Source organism: Erinaceus europaeus, chromosome 4, assembly GCF_950295315.1.
Source record: "Erinaceus europaeus chromosome 4, mEriEur2.1, whole genome shotgun sequence".
In the NCBI taxonomy this organism is placed as follows: Eukaryota; Metazoa; Chordata; class Mammalia; order Eulipotyphla; family Erinaceidae; genus Erinaceus; species Erinaceus europaeus.
In genome coordinates, this window is record NC_080165.1 from 73,652,602 (window position 1) to 73,671,341 (window position 18,740).

Consider the following 18,740-nt stretch of genomic DNA (forward strand, 5'->3'; position numbering starts at 1 on the left):
GGCCTTGTTTTTTATTGTTGTTGTAGTTATTATTGTTATTGATGTTGTTGTTGTTAGGTAGAACAGAGAGAAATGGAGAGAGGAGGGGAAGATAGAAAGGGGGAGAGGAAAATAGACACCTGCAGACCTGCTACACTGACTGTGAAGCGACTCCCCTGCAGGTAGAGAGACGGGGGCTTGAACCGGGATCCTTACACAGGTCCTTGTGCTTCACACTACCTGCATTTAACCTGCTGTGCTATCACCTGGCTCCCTAGTCCCAAATTTTCTAAGAGATGCTAAAGAAAATATTTTTCGGAATCCAAAATAAGTATGCAGCTAAGGAATTTTCCCTTATTCCATCACCATCATCGAATACTTATAACCAACTTTAAAATAAAGCATTCACTTTATAAAAGACAAGAGCACTTCTCTTGTCTTAAGCAGCACTTTGGATCAAAATCAGAGTATCTTGTTAGCAAAATACATGTGTTACCCTCTGGCTCACTCCCCAGACACACTGTCAACTTTTAATAAGTTAAACCTATACATAGAAATGGCAAATGCAACTGAATTGTTTTTTCTCTTGAAAGTTTTGATATTAGTATTATATTTTCCATTGTTGGAAGATCCGAGTGTCCCTTTATTTTTCTTGTCAATCTTTATTCTCTGAAGCCAACTTAGATTCTTGTTATGTTTGCTCACAATAAAAGGAATTTAGGTAATCTTTTGAGAAACAATTAGCATGCTTTGAAAGATTACTAGCCTATTTAAGTCTCCAAAATTTCATATTACCTATGGTACCTCATTATATTCACCTTGTTTTAGCTTCTTTTTTTAAATTTATTTTTTATTTATGAAAGGATAAATTAACAAAACCATAGGGTAGGAGGGGTATAATTCCACACAGTTCCCACCACCCAATCTCCATATCCCATACCTTCCCCTAATAGCTTTCCCAATCTCTATCCCTCTGGGAGCATGGATCCAGGGTCATTGTGGGTTGCAGAAAGTGGAAGGTCTGGCTTTTGTAATTGCTGCCCCGCTGAACATGGATGTTGACTGGTCGGTCCATACTCCCAGTCTGCCTCTCTCTGTTTTATCTTCTTTATTTTGTTTTTCCCCCAGAAGATTTTTCTGTACCAATTAGCATGAACTTTTAGTAAGAGATATATTCATCATCACCTTTGGTTATTACCTCCAGTAAACATATTATCTCTTGACTTATGGACAAAGCCTGAAAGTCTTTTAAATTATTATTATTTTAATTCAGGAGATATAGAAATATTGGGTTAATAAAATAAATTACACATAGATTTATTAATGTTAGATAACAGTTCAGTTAATTTACATTCATCCTTTTCTTTACAAAGTCTTTACACTGTCTACTATATTCCTGTCATTGTGTTAGCTGCTGGGAATAAAGATATACAAGATTCTATCCTCAGATTCCAGGAACCTATATACTAATAGAAGAAAACTACTCAATTCAATAAATAAAAGTGCTCTTGTGAAATTCTTATGTCAGTGTCCAAGGGAAATGTTCTGAATGTATATAACGCATTATCTTACTTAATGTTTATGTCTTCTACTATCCTTACACAGTGATTTAAATTCAATTCTGTTGAATTCATTTGAATGTTCCCAAGTGTGACCAAACTAAGGAAGAGTATTTCTCAGAATTGAAAAACAAATTGCTAGGGACTTCTTGAACTATTTCTATGAGTCTGGGGTTGTATTTAAAAGTATATGCACAATATTTCCTTTGGTTTTCTTTTCACTGGATTATATTAACTATTTCCTACTATATTTAAAACATCCAAGTAAATTATTTTACAATACATGATATCTGAGTATGTTCACATGTGTTTTTAAAAAATATTTAGAATATGATATCTGTTTATCTGCCGATGACCACACTTAAAAAGAGAGCATTTAAAGAAAGATATACCTAGTATAAACTTGCATAGTCAGAAAGATCTCAAGTAACATAGTCAAAGCAAGAATAACCTATTTTCCAACCAGCTACTGGGAAACCCACCCTGTGATATTAATAGTGCACATCATTTGTAAACAAATAGAAATCTATTGCTCCTCAATAATTTTCTATGAGAAAAAGTTTTACAAAACCAAGACGCGTTTTTGCAAATTTTCAGCCTCAGAGTCACAAGAATATTCCAAATCAAGAAATTTGCTTAGGATTCCATTTGTTTTCACACTTTCCTAATTAAAAACCTGTCCATGTACTGTAGCTAAATTTAGATGACAAACACTAATCAGGGGTATTTTAAAGTTGTAATTTTCTGTTTGAGGCTTTTGAATTTTGGTCTTGATATAGGGGGAAGTTTCTTGGGGCTCTGCAACATACAATCTCAAAACAGTTTTCTTTCTTTTATCAGGGAAGATAAAAACAATAGGCAGCAGTGGATTCACAAACAGAAACAAGTTATTGTTGCAAATCTTTTTACCAGATTTTCTGGTACAGAGATTTAGTAAGGAATAAAAACGAATAAAAATTGGCAGAACATAAAGTACATAATCATGGAACCTAGGCAGTTCTAGAGGCACGTGGCACTTCATAAAAAAAAAATGTAATGAGAGTTTTAGCATTTCACACCATTGCTCCTCTGAGAAGAAAAATGAATGCACTCAAAGGAATCAATTCAAGCTGAAACCAGGTAACAAACCTTTGCAATGAAAGATACTTAAATACAAACAAATGTTCTCTTCCTGAAGCTATTAGTAAATTTGGAACCTGATAACTGGCCTTTTTTAAGCAAGAAATAATAATTAACTTCTTACTAGATGGGGTTTTCTTTCATGGGGCTGTTATCTCTGCAACACAGATTCTAGGCTTTTAATAGTTTAACTATTTGAACCTCTAGTCAAACTTTAATACATAAAAGCTAAAGTTTATGTTATAATACCTTTTAACATTTTATTGAATTATTTTAATAATTGATTATGGTCTTAAGTCTGATTAAATTTATTCAGTACTCACAAAGAAATTTCTTTAAAGGGTTCATTTAAAAATTCCGTAATACAGTTGTTAGCAGTAAGTAATATGGGTTATTGAAAACATGAAAGAAGATAATACCACAAGATGAGTCTGATGTTATTCCCCCTCCAAAACATTAGATCATTAAGCTCTTAAGAAACAAAGAAAGCAAAAAATATTATCCCTACATCTGACTAAGGATGATGAGTCTTTGTAATAATTGATTAAATCTCAAATGATTTGAGTAACCTAATTCACTATGACACTAATAGTTGTTAGCTCAGTATTTAAAAAAAAACTTATTCCCTTTAGTAAGTCAGTTTTGCATCTTCATTCTAGAATACAAACAATATTGACATAGATGCATCATTAAAATCTAGAATACGGTAAGATTAGAATTCAAAATAACTTACTCCTCAGTCCACTCTATATTCACCTCTGTAACTGTCACTTCCTTTCATAGGCTATTTAAGTGAAGGAATCACTTCTGTTCTAAGTTTGTCTCTGGAGACACCATATTTCTCTCCCCCTCATCTCTGATGTCAGCTCTAATGCCTCTAGGGTGTGAAAAAGGAATATGAGTCATCCAACAGGTCCCTGAATGGAAACTGAAATCACAAAAGTTACAAGTAGAAGGAAGCAGCAGAACTGGGAGAATGTATAGTTTGAGGAATGTCAGGAAGAATCATTCAAGTTTTTGTTATTAGATCTTGTTTTCATACTTCTTGATCTTTGTCCTATTAGCTCTTTCTCTCTTTTTTTTTATTTAAGAAAGGAGATATTAACAAAACCATAGGATAAGAGGGATACAGTTCCGCACAATTCCGACCACCTGATCTCCATATCCCATCCCCTCCCCTGATAGCTTTCCCATTCTATATCCCTCTGGGAGTATGGACCCAGGGTCATTGTGGGTAGCAGAAGGTGGAAGGTCTGGCTTCTGTAATTGCTTCCCAACTGAACATAGGTGTTGACTGGTTGATCCATACTCCCAATCTACCCCTCTCTTTCCCTAGTAGGGTGGGTCTCTGGGGAAGTGGAGCTTCAGTACACGTTGGTGGGGTCATCTGTCCAGGGAAGTCTGTTTGGCATCGTGCTGGCATCCTGAACCTGGTGGCTGAAAAGAGAGTTAACATACAAAGCCAAACAAGTTGTTGAACAACCATGGACCTAAAGACTGGAACAGTGCAGATGAAGTGTTGGGGAGTATTCCCTGCATGCTCTTGTGTACTTCTGCTTTCAGGTATATATTTTTCCCTAGTTTATGGGCACCTGTGGACATATGCTCTACCTCAGGGGACTTGGACTATATCTAGGTTTGGGGACTTTATTGGGGAGTGGAACACCTGGAATGGAATTAGAGAATACTATGAAAGGAAAGGTCTCACCCGAGTGATGAAGCTGAAGGGTTGTCATTCCACACCTGAAGTCTCTGGTCACTATCTGAAGTGAAGCATGCTGGGGTGGCACTCGTTGCGTTGATTAGGTTGTGATCCGCGGATGCAATATTATTTGATTTGAATTGAGAGAAGCATGCAGGAAAATGTGCCCCACCCTAAGGTTTCAGGACTGGGGGAAATATAGACTCTATAGTGGAAATTTGAGGTTCCTGCTGTCTTAGGGTTCAAGAAGACAATGGATAGTTATTGTTATCATCACATTATTGAGTGATTGGGTTAACTTTGAAAAGTACCTTTGTTAGGGTTTGGGGTATAATACCCAGCATCTTGTATATAGCTCTGCTACCAGTTGCTTCTGTTCTCCTTGGTCTAGGCTTTTGAGAGAGTCAAAGGCATATCAAAGACAGCCTATGTATTAAAAAGTCTCAGTCTGTGTTTTAAGAAGTTCCAGACATATGATCAATTTTTCCCTTCTCATATTAATTAAATAGTGGCTTATATGGCTACATTTTAATAGGAGTGTATATAAACACCATTCCCACCACCAAAAGACTGTGTCCCATCCCAACCACCCACCCCTGTCCCCCCACCTCCCTGTCACTCGGGGAAGCCCAATGGCCACCCTCCCATTCACCACAGGGTTTTTACTTTGGTGCCCTGCTCTCTATTTCATCAGGCCCTGCTTTTAGTTTCCCTTTCTGTTCTTCTTTCTCAACTTCTGTTGATGAGTGGGCACATCCTATACTCATCTTTATCTTTCTGACTTAGCTCACTTAATTCCGTCTAGCTCTGTCCAAGATGGGTCAGATAAGGTGGGTTCATTGTTCTTAATAGCTGCATAGTATTCCATTGTGCATATATACCACAGCTTTCTCAGCCATTCATCTGTTGTTGGGCACCTGGGTTCCTTCCAGGTTTTAGCTATTATGAATTCTGCTGCTGTGAACATAGATGTACATTGTTAGAAGCAGTAGCTTTAGAATTGCTTTAAGTAAAATTTTAAACATGAGCTATAATTATAGTTGCTTTTCTGCCTGCAGTTGAAAATTCCTTTAAAAAAGGGGGCCTAGACAAAACCCACACACCAAGATGTAAGCCACCTGTTGTTTGTCTTAAAGAGAATAGCTAGCCTAACCAAGTCCTTGAAACCCAACCACTTGCTCAAGGTGGAGGGAGCTGATAGCCAGGTGGTCTTGGCAGACAATGAGAAAGTGTGGTAACCCTATTTTGCATAAAGGCTTGAAATTAGACAATTCTTATAGGCTGCTTAGGGTATGGCAATGTCTGAAATGATTGGATCCTGCGTTTTCTGTAAAATGCTATTGAGTGTGTGATATAATTCTAGTTTTACATATTCCCAACCCAGAATGTACTCTAGAATCCTATAAATTGTGTAGTTTGACCCTTGTTCAGGGTCGAGCTGGTGGACTGCTGTCAGTCACCTCTCAGCCCGGATTCAAATTCGTGAATAAACATCTTTTGCTTCCTTGCAGTGGATGGTGGTTTGATTTTTGCTCGCTAACATACATATATCTTTTTGGTTGGGCATTATGGAGTCCTTGGGGTATATCCCCGGGAGAGGAATTACTGGGTCATATGGAAGATCAATGTCTAGCCTTGTGAGAGTTCTCCAGACTGCTCTCTACAGAGGCTGGACCAATTTACATTTCCACCAGCAGTGCAAAAGGGTTCCTCTGTCCCCACAGCCTCTCCAGAATTTATTGCTGCTGTCCTTTATGATATATGCCTTTCTCAGAGGGGAGAGGTGTTATCTCAATGTTGTCTTTATTTTCATTTATCTGATAATCAGCGACCTGGAGCAGTTTTCATATGTTTATTAGCCTTTTGGATCTCTTCTGAAGTGAATCTCTTGTTCATATGCTCTGCCCAATTTTGGATGGGGTTATTTTCTTTTTTGGTGCTAAGTTTGCTGAGTTCTTTGTATATTTTGGTGATTAGTCTCTTGTCTGATGTATGACATGTGAAGATATTCTCCCATTCTGTGAGGGGTCTCTTTGTTTGTGTGATAGTTTCTTTGGCTGTGCAGAAGCTTTTCAATTTGATGTAGTCCCACTGGCTTATTTCTGCTTTAGTCTTCCTTGCAATTGAGTTTGTTTCATCAAAGATGTCCTTGAGGTTTATGTGGGAAAGTATTTTACCAATGTTTTTGTCTAAGTATTTGATAGTTTCCGGTCTGACATCCAGGTCCTTGATCCATTTGGAGTTAATTTTTGTTTCTGGTGAGATAAGGTGGTTCAATTTCATTCTTCTGCATTTTACAATCCAGTTTTCCCAACACCGTTTATTGAAGACAGCCTCCTTCTTCTATTTAATACTTTGGGCCCTCTTATCAAAGATTAGATGTCCCCTATTAGCTCTCTTAAGATGCTAGTATTAGGACCAGGTAGTAGTTCACCAAGTAGAGTGTACCATTAACAGACACAAGAACCAAGGTTCAAGGTCCTGAGTCCCATATGCAGGGGATAAGATTTTCAAGTGACAGAGCAGTGCTATCTCTGTCTCTCTCTTCTCTCTCTTTGCCTCAGAGATAACCTCAGTGACAAAAAAAAGCAGACTTGCTTTTGAATATCTGTCCTGACATGTACTAGCAATGAAATTTAACAAACCAACTGACCTTTTTTTTCTTTTTAAAATTTATTTATTTGTAAAAAGGAAACATTGACAAAGCCATAGGATAAGAGGGGTACAACTCCACAAACTCACACCACCGGAACTCCTTATCCCATTTCCTCCCCTGATACCTTTCCTATTCTTTATAAAGAATCCCACAATCAAGGTCATTGTGGGATGCAGAAGGTGGAAGATCTGGCTTCTGTAATTGCTTCCCTGCTGAAAATGGGCATTGAAAGGTCGATCCATACTCCCAGCCTGCTTCTCTCTTTTCTAATATTTGTTTTCCTTTTCCATCTAGTACACAAATAAGAATCACTGTTTACTTGACCTCACTAGATATATATCCACATATAACAGTCTTATGTGGAAGTTCAAGTGTTTTATAAATGTGAAGTCATGGTAGAGGTCCTTAGCTTGAGAGGTGAAACCTAATATCATGAAGGGCTTTTCTTTGTAAAGCAATGTGACATTGTATGGGTCACTAAATTTTAGTAGCTAATTAGCTGCCGGACCCTGTTTATTTACCAACAATTCGGTTACTAATAATTACTATTAATACTACATACTAAATACTTAGTAGTAGTCATATAGTTCAAACAAAGATAGTACGTTTATTTACTTGTTAAAGTGTATCATCACCTACAATATCTTAAATGGAGATTTTGAAAATGGTACCCCACCAATTAGTAGAGTGAGATCCTTTTGCAAATGTGTAATCAAATCCACTAGCACCTCGGCTTAGAGTTACCTCTTCCTGACCTTGTCCCTATTTTACTATGTCCAATGTACCAATTACTAAAACAGGAATTTTCTTTCTGTTCCTAATACTGTGCAAAGCAATTAAAATGCTAGAGGCCAAGTGGTGGCGCACTTGGTTAATCCCACACATTACAATGTGGAAGGACCTGGGTTCAAGTCCCTAGTCCCCACCTTCAGGAGGAAAGATTTATGAGTGGTAAAGTAGGGCTACAGGTATCTCTCTGTCTCTTTCCCTCTCTGTCTTCCTCTCCCTTCTCAATTTCTCCCTTTCTCTATCCAATGATTTTTTTAAAAAATTCTAAAAATGTTGAGAATCAAATGACTTTTTTTTTTTTTTTGCCACTGCTTAGGTCAAAGAAATATATGACAGAAACTGTAAGAAATTCCATGTGAGTGAGGCAAAGTCTAATACTTTTGACTGTAGGATATATAAATGGTGTGAAAAGTTTGAGATACAGAGTAATAAATAAGTTTCTGACTGTATTGGCAGTTAAGTTCTTTTATAGATCAAAAGTCTGTATGACCATTGGTATAGCTATCTTAATTGTAAAACTCCACATAGTACAATGCTATTAGCAAAATATTCTACATTTTTAATCAGATAAGTCCCTCTTTTCCATGTTTCATCACCAGGGACACTTTCCGGAATATTAGAGGAGCAGATAAGGAAAGAGAAGCTCTCAGAACTAGTAAAGTTCCTGAAAGCTGTTCATCCCAGATTAACCTGGAGTTGAAGACATGGGATGGCTATGAAGAACTTTAAAATTTTTCTTTATTTTCAATGTGTTGTTTAATTTTTTTTGGGGGGGGGGACGGGTGTCATTTGAAGTGTCTGCAGATGATTACACTTTGGGAGATCTAGAGCCTCAGAAAACACCAGAGTGCTGAGTCCAAGCCCATGAGTTAAAGTTCTTTCAGACAGTCATTAGTAAGAAGCATTTTAGAATAAAGAAGGCCAACCAGAAAATCCAGAGAGAATGGCTAAGCTGTTTTTATTGTTTTTGACTGGATACGTCAGAGGAAGTATCCAGATGTGTTGGTGCTACAAGCTTCCTTTGAAAGTTACCACTTCTGGTCCAAGAGAATTCTGTTCCATAAGTGCTTCTGTTGCTGGTTTTTCTTTTCTTTTCTTTTCTTTTCTTTTCTTTTCTTTTCTTTTCTTTTCTTTTCTTTTCTTTTTTCTTGTATTTATTTACTTATTCCCTTTTGTTGACCTTGTTGTTTTATTGTTGTTGTCATTGTTGGATAGGGCAGAGAGGAATGGATAGAGAAGGGGAAGACGGAGAGAGAAAGACACCTGCAGACCTGCTTCACCGTCTGTGAAGCGACTCCCCTACAGGTGAGGAGCTGGGGCTCGAACAGGTATCCTTACACTGGTCCTTGTGCTTTGCACCACCTGTGTCTAGCCCACTGCACTACTGCCCGACTCCCTCCCATTGCTGTTTTATAGACATCTCCTCCCTGATCCCCTACTTCAGAGTACACTGGTCTTGGCTCCCAATCACATAGTAGCATACTGGGACCTATAATCTTCATTTGGTGTTGTTAATTTCAGGGTTTAGGTGGCTGAGCCTTCCAGTTGTAGATTCCAGAATTGAATCCCCATAAAATTCAATACTGGTTTAGCTGGTGGATCACCCACTGATGAGTTGTGTAATAGCTGAGACCCAGGAAATTTGTTAAATCTTTTGTGAGGACCATATGCCCATAGTTGGATCATTAAGGTCAGACAGAGTCAGCAGGTCTATTTGCTTTATCCCATTCATGAGCTCCAGGCTCCTAGAGTCCCAGAATTTCTTTCTATATTCTATTCATAGTACCTTTATGTCTGGACACTTAAAACTAAAGACTTATCTGTTCATTCCTATTCCTGAGCACCCTTAAGAAAGTAGGTCAGCTTGCTGTGTTTTAATTGTAAAGCATCTTGTGAGTTTATGGAAAAGAAGCCAATAAAATGCTTGCTGTTGTTAGGGTAATTATTTCCTAAAGAATGCATACACTTTTGCTTTGCCAATCAAATCACTCTATAAAACACATGATTTCAACCTCCATTTTAACTGATTTGTTGAGATTAAGTAACAGGAGGAGAGCTTATTTTAACAGCTTCTTTAAAGCCTGCTAGAAAAGTATAGAGCTTTTACATACAAATTATCATGAATGAAAGCTCATTTTTACAATTATACTCATTAATATTAAAATAGACTCAGTATGACTGTGGATTGCTGAATGAGACTATAGAGTATACAATGTACTTCTTTGAATGTGTTCTGTTCATTTAGTTAATGATGATAGTGCGTTTTTATAAATGAAATAAAGCTATAACAGGACTGGACTCAAGAAAAAAATGCTTCCTCAATTTTGAATTAACCATATGTTTTTGCTGGTAATTCTCTGTAGTCAGAAGCATTAAAGTCAGAAATCATATAGGATATCTTTCAAATGACAAATATCTTCTCCTTGTGGCTAATCTTATGCAAGTTTCATCTAGTAAAGAATGAATTAAGCGGTATATTTCATGGCATTAGAGAAATCCTTAAAGAGCAAATTTAGGGAGTCAGGCAGTAGAGCAATGGGTTAAGCACAAGTGGTGCGAAGCACAAGGACCAGTAAGCAAGCCAAGCCGGGTTTGAGCACCCAGTTCCCCACGTGCCTGGGAGTCGTTTCACAGGCGGTGAAGCAGGTCTGCAGGTGTCTATTTTTCTCTTCCCCCTCTCTGTCTTCCCCTCCTCTCTCTATTTCTCTCTGTCCTAACAACGACAACATCAGTAACAACAACAGTAATAACTACAACAACAATAAAAAAAAAACACAAGTGCAACAAAAGGAAAAATAAATAAATATTTTAGAAAGAGCAAATGTAGATTGAGGAGGAAAACAAAAAGGAAGAATGCATTTATTAGCTTTACAAATAATCTGGGGCAGCATATCCACAAAATTATTGAAGACAACAGTTAATAGCTTTTATTTTATAAAAATGTTTGATCTTACAGACAAATGTGTAAAGTAGATTTGGACTTTTCAATTTCCTCTCATGATACTCCTTTACAGAAAAGGAAATGTCTTTTAGCTTTACGTAGCCCAAACTATAGCTGTTTTCTTCTGCTAACCCTTGTTCAGTTTTCTGGCATTCAGCCATCCTGAATATGATTTGCTTCTTGTCTACAAAATTTTTAGAGAAATTCATGGCAATATCTCATCTCCCTCTATACTATTCCCTCTGTGCTAATAGAAAGTAATCTGAGGGTGGGGGAGATGGTATAATGATTATGTAAAGAGATTCTCATGCCTTAGGCTCCAAAGTCCCAGGTTCAGTCCTATGGAACAACAGAAGCCAGGACTGAACAATGCTCTAAAAACAAGGAAACAAAAAAAGGAAAAGTGATGTCATGTGGTTATACAGAAATAAGAAAAATCACTTTTTAAACACTGGTATTCTAATACTATATGTCTATTCTAGTCATTAGTAAAGAATCTTTAATAGTGGCCAGTCAGGGAAATAGTTTGATGGTAGAACATCATTAGACTTGCCTGCCTAAGGTTCCTGGTTTAATCCCTGATGTCATATGTATGCCACAGATATCAGAGTAGTGCTGGGACTCTCTCTCTCTCTCTCTCTCTCTCTCTGTCTCTCCCTTCTCCATTCACATGAAACTTTTTCTTATATGTAATAAAGTAAACTGTTTTCTATCATTATATTGAAGACAACTGATTACATTACAGTTGTGACACACATGGTACAATTTCTCAACTCCCTGTGATAGGTGTCTACAAAACACACTTAATCCAACACAAATTGTTTTTAAGAATTTTGGAGAAGTTTAGAATATTCTTTGGTCTTTCCGGCTTAGCAAGGAAGCAAAACTTTGAAATTATTTCATAAATACCCTTATGTATTATTTGTTTATTTATTTATTTATTTTGCCTCCAGGGTTATCACTGGGGGCCTGGTGCCTGCACTATGAATCCACTGCTCCTGGAGGCTGTTTTTTCTCCCCCCACCCCTTTTTGTTGCCTTTGTTATTAGTGTTAATGTTGTTGTTGTTGGATAAGACAGAGGGAAATCTAGAGAGGAGGGGAAGACAGAGAGGGGGAGAGAAAGATGCCTGCAGATCTGCTTCACTGGTTGTAAAGTGACCCCCCTGCAGTCTATGGTGAAAAAGGGATCTTTCTCTTTCTATCTTCCTCTTCCTTCTCAATTTCTTTTTTCTATTCAAAACAAATAACTTTTTAAAAAGAGGAAATTAGGATACATAAAAGGATAAAAGGAAGAACCTAGGAAGATACAGGAAGAAGATAGTTATGTACAAAGCAAGGAGAGAAGTTTCAGAAGAAACCAACCCCATCATCACCTTGATCTTGAACTTTTACTTCCCCAACCAAAAATAAAAAAGTTACTATTATTTAAGTCATCCAGTTTGTTGTATGTTACTATGGCAGTCCTATAAAGCTAATATAGACACATTGCTTATAGCTTAGACTCTGGTTTTTATTTTTTAAAAGGGCAAAATTTTAGAAAATATCAAGTTAATTAATACCCACCATGGTACTCTGAAAAATGAAGTTCTTCCATAAATATAAGAACTATCTCTTTTGCTTAGGTCCACAAATTAGGAACAATACCATTTCCATTAGTTATCCTTGGCACATTCATTAAGGATCTGTTGGGTGCAAATACACAAATCAATATCACATTCCCACTATTTTAATTCTGATTGAAAATGGGAAGGTAGTATTTGTCATCCCCAAATGGTGCTTGATAATTCTAGAGTGCATGTTTAAAATAGACATTTAACTTTATAACTGTTCTAGTATTTACAGAAAAAATTTCAAAGCTAATGCAGAAAATCCCCATATATCCCAAATCTAGTTTTGCCAGTCCTTAACATCTTTCTATAGTATGACAGATTTGTTCTAAATAATATGCTAATATTGATTCCTTGTTATGGATGATGTTTAGTCGTGAGTCCTTAGATTCTTCTTGAGTATTGTCATTCTTGTTTTTGATGGCATTGAGAGTTTTGAGGTATACGGAACAGGTTTATTTCACAATTTCCTCTATTAAGATTTACATATACTCTTCTTATGTTAGTTATGAGGAGGATGACTACAGAGGTAAAACACTATTTTCACTATATCATGTTGAGGGTGTAATGAAGGGTTTGTAAAGCTATAATATAAAGAATAATATAAAGGTTTTAACAGCATGACTTAGTATTTGATATTGACATACTAGTGAGACAAATTGTGTCAACTATCTCTGCTACAAAGTTGTTCTTTCTTTGCCTTGTTCTAAAGAGTACCTTTCACAAATATGTCACTATGAATAACCCAAACTTAAGAAGTAGTAAATCAGATTTCCTTGATGGAATATCTACAGAAAATATTTGGAATTTTTATACATGGGGATTTTATCTGTTCTTTTATTTATTAAATTTCATTATTTAAATCAGCATGTACTAATAGGTTTATATTTTAGATTTTGGGCTATAGATAATAGTTTTCAAGTTGAACTCACTATGTTAAAGTAGAATGTATTAGGAACAATTTGAAAGTTTATTTCTTTGGATTTAGGAAGATTAATAAAACTTTCCATATACATTAATTTTATTAGCATTGCCTGACCCTAAAAATGACCTTTCATTTTACACAAACTGGAAAGTTCTACTTGTGAATGTCACAGGAAATCTCTAGTTATTATGTTACTCACATTGTGATTTTGGCCTTTAGCATTTCTTCAGATGATTCCTGTGACATTTTCTCATTATTGTGGCATTTCTTTCCTGAGAAGTATTGTTTATCCCCCCTCCCAACCTATGCTTTACATACCCTATTTTGATCATTTTTTTAATGTACATCCACTTCCTCTTTAAAATTGCTATAACTAAAAACATCACACAACTGTAATTATTAAATTTTTCTCCCTTAATCATATATAAAATAATATTATGCTTTCCAATGAATATCATCCTCAATTAAATGAAAATCAGGAATTGCTAAGCTGAATGGTTTTCTGACATATTGCTTTCAGTTTTGAACATTCTTTTTTAATATTTATATTTATTCATTTATTATTGAATAGAGACAGAGAGAAATTGAGAGAAGAGGGCGAGATAGAGAGGGAGAAAGAAAGACAGGCACCTGCAGCCCTGCTTCACCACTTACAAAGCTTTCCCAGGTGGGAACCAGGGCCTTGAACCTAAGTCCTTGAACACTGTGATGTGAGCACTTAACCAGGTGTGCCACTGCCTGGCTCCAGTTTTAAACATTTTTGATGAGCCTAAATTTGAAAATTTACAGAGGTAATTTTTTCAGAAGTTCTTTTTCTTTAATGCAATATTTTTCTTATAATCTTTCTCTGTGTTGAATATTTGAATATATATGCTTATCTCTGTTAACACAAAGATGTTCTATTCAGATATAAAACATCAGCAATAAGTATTTTCTTATTCTGTTATTAATTTGTTATTAATTTGTTCTTGATTCACTAATGTCAACTCTAAGGTCATTGTGTGAGCAGCAAAATTGTAAATGATTAGAACAATGATAAAAGAAAATATTTTATTGTTTTGTTCATTTCCATTTTAGTACAATTAGTGGTGTGAGTAGAGGAATTTTAAATTGCTTAGAGCTGAATTTTATTTTTTCATGTAACTTAAAAAATACAAATGAATTATTTGGTTTGACTTTAATGTTGAACCTGTTATTTTAGATGAGATTGGGTGTGTTCAAGGTAGTATGGTCATAGAAGAATCTCAGTTATTTTAAATACCTTTAAATATTTACTGTTATTTTTACTAAGCACCATCTACTTGTCTCTTTTTTTTAGATCACAGGTTTTTATACTTGGTCCTTAGTAAGATAATATAGTGAGCATGGATGGGGTAGAAGATGTCTGTATGGGTACACTTCATGGTCTGCAAGCATGATGCTCTGAGTTCAATCTATTTCTCTTATTAAATCTCTTTTAAAAGAAATTAACATGAATTTAATTAGTATGCAGAGATTTCCTGGGGTACATTTAATTATATTAAAAAATTACACTGTATTTTTTAAATTAAAAAATATTTATTTATAAAAAGGAAACACTGACAAAACCATAGGATAAGAAGGGTACAACTCCATACAGTTCCCACCACCAGAACTCTGTATCCCGTCCCCTCCCCTGATAGCTTTCCTATTCTTTATCCATCTGGGAGTATGGACCTAGGGTCATTATGGGGTGCAGAAGGAGGAAGGTCTGGTTTCTGTAATTGTTTCCCAGCTGAACATGGGTGTTGGCAGGTTGATCCATACTCCCAGTGTGTCTCTCTCTTTCCTTAGTGGGGCAGGGCTCTGAGGAGGCAGGGCTCCAGTACACATTGGTGGAGCAGTCTGCTCAGGGAAGTCCGGTTGGCATCATGGTAGCATCTGGAACCTGGTGGCTGAAAAGAGAGTTAACATATAAAGCCAAACAAATTGTTGGGTAATCATGAATCTAAAGGCTGGAATATTGCAGATGAAGATTTGGGGTCTTTGTTTTGAAGATAGCTAGTAGGCCTATTTTAGTTATATACCAAAGGGCCCATGACTATACCAGTTTCTTCCTGAACCTGACATCTGATATGCAGGTGTACCCAAGGGGATGTTGTCATGGCTAGAAAAAAAAGGCTAGAAAGAGAGTACAGGTCCTGGAAAAGGATGGCAGTGGACCTAGTGGGGGTTGTATTGTTACATGGAAAACTGAGAAATGTTATGCATGTACAAACAATTGTATTTACTGTCAACTGTAAAACATTATTCCCCAATAAAGAAATTTAAGGGGGGGGCAGAAAGCTGGATCAGGGATTAGAGTATCTTTCAAATATATACTGTGCCCAAAGACATCAGGCATGGAATCTCAACCCTTCAGCCTCATTACTCAGATGAGACCTTTCCTTTCACATAGGATTCTCTAATTCCATTTTGGGTGGTTCACTTCCTAACAAATCCCCAAAACCTAGGTATATACCAGGTCCCATGAGATAGGGCAAATGTACACATGCATCCATAAATGAGGGCAAAATATATACCTGAAAGCAAAAGTGCACAATAGTCTGTAGTGAGTCAAATGAAGCAAGCAAGTAGAAAGACCTAAAAAGACACCATAAAGTTCCCAATTAAATAGTTTCTACTTAGACCTAGATACCCTCCTCACCTACTTCCTATTAAACTGACCTCAGTCACTCCAAAGTTAACCTTATCAAAGTAAGTGCTACAGAAGCTGAATAAAGGCAAGAGTTTGGCATACTTTAATGATGACTCTTTAGTCACTAACAGGCCACACCATCAGCTGTGGCCCTAGTCAGGAAGTCCTGGTATTCCGACATAGACATGATAGATCTAGACCTCAAATAGATCCCTCTCTCCATTGCCACTGGTCATCCCCATCAGGAACAACACAATAGACTCCTTTGTGGGCTCCCATAGGACCTTGCCCTCAACGTGGATCAAAAATGGTAGAGAATGTTCCATCCTCTGAAGGATGCGAGCTCAGACTTACAAGGATGCAGAGGCTACATATGCTCCTAAGCTGAATACACAGTACTTTTAATGTATTGTCTCTAAAATATAATAAAATGAAAGGTTGGTGAAAAGTTAAGTAGCCTATTTCAGTTTTTCTTACATAGTAGCCTAGAAAAATGTTCCACAAGCCCAGGTACACTAAATTTTGCAATATTAGTCAGTCTTTTAAGTAACCCTGTGAGAGATCTTGGTTTGCAATCAAATGAAGACCAGACAGCTGTAGAAAAGCTCTAGCAGTCAAAGCAGATGAAACTGCTTGCCAAGAACACACATAGAACTGGGCAGAGTCTTGGTGTACTCTAGAGATAAATAGTAGTAGACAGCAGGTATATACTGCTAAAGCCAGGAGATAACTTGGTGGTCTTGATTAATTATATAATAAGTGAAATGCAAGTAATTTTAAACTAAAACAGATTTCCTTGTATTCATTATAGAAGAGACTGTGCTCTTAATAAACTTCACCTTGGGTCTATCCTTGGTCTCTGCTGAATCTCTTCCAGCATCTCTCCACCTCAGGTCCCCAGCTCCCTCAGGAGAATTGACATACCCCTATCAAGTAAAGCATAAACTCAACAGGTTATATATATATGAAATTGAGAGCCGAGAGGATAAAGTATAATTTATTGGCTGGAAAGCAGGTGAAATGTATAATTCTGATACACTAGTAAAACTCTGATAAACCAGATCATATGCTAATAGTCTATTTATTCACCAAAAATATAAAAGTAACTTACTATATAAGCAAATCAATCACTCACATGAGACACGTATTTGACGTTTTCTTAAATAATAAAGATGACATATAGTTTCTGAGAGTATGAATATCTATCATCAAACGTATTTTTAAAACTCTTGTGATAGACTCTAGCAGTTGCAGTTATCCTTCATGCATTCATGACAAACATGTATTACAGTGCAAATCTATAATAAAAGACAGCGTCAATATTTAATTATGTAATTCCTTTGCAAAAATACAATTTGCTAACGGAAACAAAAATTAATCTAGCGAAGTAATTTTTATTTCTTTGAGCAACAATGTACTTTTCTTAGTATTTAAATAGAATATTACATTTTCAAAGCACTTTATATTCATTTAGTCCTCTAAAAAACCAAGAAAAGGGAATCTAGTGGTGGTGCAGGGGGTTAAGCAAGGTGGCACAAAATGCAAAGTCTGGTGGAAGGATCCCGGTTTGAGCCCCCGGCTCCCCACCTGCAGGGGTGTTGCTTCACAAGCTGTGAAGCAGGTCTGCAAGTGTCTATCTTTCTCTACCCCTCTCTGTATTCCCCTCCTCTCTCCATTTCTCTCTGTCCTATACAACAACAATGACACCTATACACCTATAACAACAACAGTAATAACTACAATAAGGGTAACAAAAGGAAATAAATAAATAAATATTTTTAAAGCCAGGAAGAGAGATGGTTTGAGCAATTTTTTAAATTTAGGGATACGAAACAGTTATGAAGGTAATTTAACAAAGAAATGATGGGATCTGTAAAATATGCAATTGAAAGAACAGTCTGTTATTATGACCAGCATTTTACTATGATAGAGTCTCCCGTATGGCATATCCTAAAATAAGTTTCTTTCAGAAATCCAATTCTGATGTTACATTTCTCAGTTATCTAAGACTATATGGAAATTTCAATCAACTCTATGCCCCTAAACAACTGACTCATTCTATTGCAGAAAATATGTACCACCAAGTTGATTTTAATAAGGAAAGTAAAAGTTAATGTACATGAACATTATATACAAGGCTTTAAGCTACATTAGCCTAATGATTTGAATTGGTCCATATACATTTCGGTAAATAATATTGACTGAGATCAATCATGTTCAATGGATAGGGCTTGAGATGTTTATTGTGGGTGGGGGGTGAGCCAAGATAGGGATTTGGAGACAACAGCTGGTGTGAGCTCCAAAAAGAAGCAGCTTATAATCTGGGATTCTCTGGAGAGGATAGGATATCTGGGCCATCCGTGGAAAGGGTGAATAAGGGGTGGTCACAATGACACCAAAAAGAGTCCTATAACCCACTCTTAGGCTGGCAAACAGAAGACAAAGGACAAAGAAAGGAAACTTGACTGTTTCTGATTAACTTGACTGTTTCTGATCTCACCCTCCCCAGCCACCACCAGAACCAACCCCCACAGGCCAGCCAGCTGCTCTTAGCAAGCTTCCTGTGGAGCTATTTTCTTTCTTTCTTTTTTTTTTTTATTTATTTACTTATGTATTCCCTTTTGTTGCCCTTGTAGTTTTAATGTTGTAGTTATTATTGTTGCTATTGATGTCTTCATTATTAGATAGAACAGAGAGAAATAGAAAGAGGAGGGGAAGACAGAGGAGGAGAGAAAGATAGACACCTGCAGACCTGCTTCACCACTTGTGAAGCAACTCCTCTGATTTCTGTCTCAGAAGAGGTGTC